The sequence below is a fragment of the Nyctereutes procyonoides genome, unplaced genomic scaffold (assembly GCF_905146905.1).
Source record: "Nyctereutes procyonoides isolate TBG_1078 unplaced genomic scaffold, NYPRO_anot_genome, whole genome shotgun sequence".
NCBI classification, from domain to species: Eukaryota; Metazoa; Chordata; class Mammalia; order Carnivora; family Canidae; genus Nyctereutes; species Nyctereutes procyonoides.
Genome location: NW_026575146.1, coordinates 80,240,134 through 80,242,909, shown reverse-complemented (window position 1 = coordinate 80,242,909; position 2,776 = coordinate 80,240,134).

The following is a 2,776-nucleotide window of genomic DNA, read 5'->3' as shown; positions in this document are numbered from 1 at the left end:
CGGGCGGCTGCGGCGGGCGGGCGCGAGGCAGGGGCGGGATCCGGGAGGCTGCAGGCGCCGGGGGAGGGCGCAGCTGCCGGAGGCCGGCGGGGAGGGGACGCAGCCCCCGCGCTCGGGGACCCGGGGCCCGCCCCTTGGAGCGCCCGCACGTGGCCCACGTGGGGACCTGCTGCGGGCGCCGTGCGGCCTGACACCCGGTGCCCACCGCAGCCACCTCCGCGGGGCGAGGGCCACCTCCCCGAGAGCCTCCCCGGTGGGCCCGGTTCCAGCTGCCTCCTCCCCCCGGTTCTGGTCCCTTCTCATGCCGGCCTCCTGCCTCCTGCCTGCAGCCGCCTCCGCCGTTCAAACGTCTCTCCCCCCATCGGGCCCGCGCCGGGGACGGCTTAGCCGTGCCTGCGACCCCGGGCCCGGTTGGGGCGCGGGGTCAAGTGCCCATCCGCAGGGATTCTCGCGCGTTCACGCCGTGTCCCCAGCGTGGAGTCTCAGGACCCGGGTCTGTTCTTGAGTGGAACCTCCCTGCCGCACACACACTTCTCTGCGGCAGCCACAACCCTTGCGCCCCTGCTTTCGAAACCCGCCCGCTCCCCTCAACTGTAGGCCTATGAACTAACCCGAGGTTCAGCTACCAGTAAGGGATGGGGGCCCGTCCCAGCTCCTTGCGATTGCCCTCGATCGCCCAGGGGACCTCCAGGGACTGACCTGGGGGCATCCCAGAGCCACCCCTCTGAAGGCCAGGCCTCCCCGGCCAGTCCCAGTCCGTGGCAGGCCCCGAGCTAAATGAAGGCTGTATATGCGTGACCCCGAGGACGACGCTCACGAGACACTGAGGCCTGGAGTTACGTGGCCTTTGCACGCATTGCAAGTCTCTTGTTTGGGGGGGGGGGGGTCACAGGGCAGGCCAGGCTTGGAGCGTGGGTTCCCCAGGTCCCCTCTGCGGGGAGACCCAGCGAGGCGCCGCAGCGCCACCGTGAGGATGGAGCGAGGTCCTGCGCGTGCAGCGCCGAATGAACGTGACCTCTCCTTGATACCAACCGCCTTAAGAAGCATTTTCTACTGTGGGTTGTAAAACTCTGGTATTATTGGTCGTATTTTTAGTACAGATCCACACACCGTCCTTTACCTGAGAGACTTAGAACTCTATGGTTTGGAGTGCGGATTTTTTTTTTTTAATTTTAGAAGGCTGTGGAACGATTATACCATATACGGGTTCTGCAGTATTCCCAGCAGGGTACAGACAGTACTCCACCACCACGTGGTACTTCTGTTTCAAAGCGCATATAGAGGACTACACACTTAATGGAATAGAAGTTATAAATAACCTGATGTCATTTTAGTCGTGTCTTACTGCTTGGAGAGTTTGGGGGCCTAATTAATGAAGCAGGTCGGTTTGTGCGTAATAAATCGCGGCGATTATTTTTAAAACTGATACCATTATTAACCACCTACTGTGGACCAGGTGCGGATTACATAGTTTATGCAAGTTTACAGGCGCTAAACAATTTATTTCATCAAGTAATGCGGTTTATTACAGATAAATTAGGGGGAAAACTCACAGAGGGTCCCCAGTAAAATAATTGGATCATCAGGGCAGCCCGGGTGGCTCAGTGGTTTAGCGCTGCCTTCAGCCCAGGGCATGATCCTGGAGATCCAGGATCGAGTCCCACATCCGGCTCCCTGCTTGGAGCCTGCTTCTCCCTCTGGCTGTGTCTCTGCCTCTGTCTCTCTCTCTGTCTCTCATGGATAAATAAATAAAATCTTTAAAAAAATTGGATCATCAAAGGATGCTAAAACCATTGGTAAAATGTTGGAGAACAGTCCAGAATTATTATCCAGCTGATGACTTATTCATTGCTAACGGGAAAAATGTACCTACCTAGTGAGGAGGGTGACACCCTCTTAACCAAATGATCAAACAATATCCCCAATAGATGGACAGCATGATGTCAAGGATCTCTTGATGTGACACTAGAGAAAGCACATAAAATTACCATGCAGAATGCAGAATTCTTGTAGGGGGAAAAAAGTTAACATTTAATTACCAGGAAACAATCAGACATTGAAAATACATATATATAATATATAAAATATATAATATAATAATTACCATATATAATATATAATTTATAATTATATAATGTATATATAACATATACTTATATATAATTGTATATATATAAATAATCAGGGGATATATGCCAGGTAACTGGCCAGTACTTTTCAGAAAAGTCCATGTCAATACAGCATGCCCACCTCGACTGGGTCCTGTGTGGTGGTGATCCTTGCCTGCTCCTTGCCAAACTCAGATGACGACAAGGCTAGTGTCTGTAGGCGATGGGGCTGTGCTTCCTGTTACAAATGCTGGACTGTTTCCCTTCGGGCCTCTGGCCTGAGCTGGAGCATGAATGGCAGCTTTGTGTCTGGGTGTGGGGCTTGCCTTCAGGCTGGCCTCACATGTGGGTGGGTGAGAGGCCAAGAGCCCCGCTTGGCGCTGCCCTCCCCGCCTCCACCAGTGCCAGACTAGGACTGGCTTTTTTTTTTTTTAATTTATGATAGTCACAGAGAGAGAGAGAGAGAGAGAGAGAGAGGCAGAGACATAGGCAGAGGGAGAAGCAGGCTCCATGCACCAGGAACCCGAAGTGGGATTCGACCCCAGGTCTCCAGGATCGCGCCCTGGGCCAAAGGCAGGCGCCAAACCGCTGCGCCACCCAGGGATCCCTAGGAATGGCTTTTTTCAGAAGCCAGCACCCACCCTGAGATGCTATCGGAGAGCTGGATC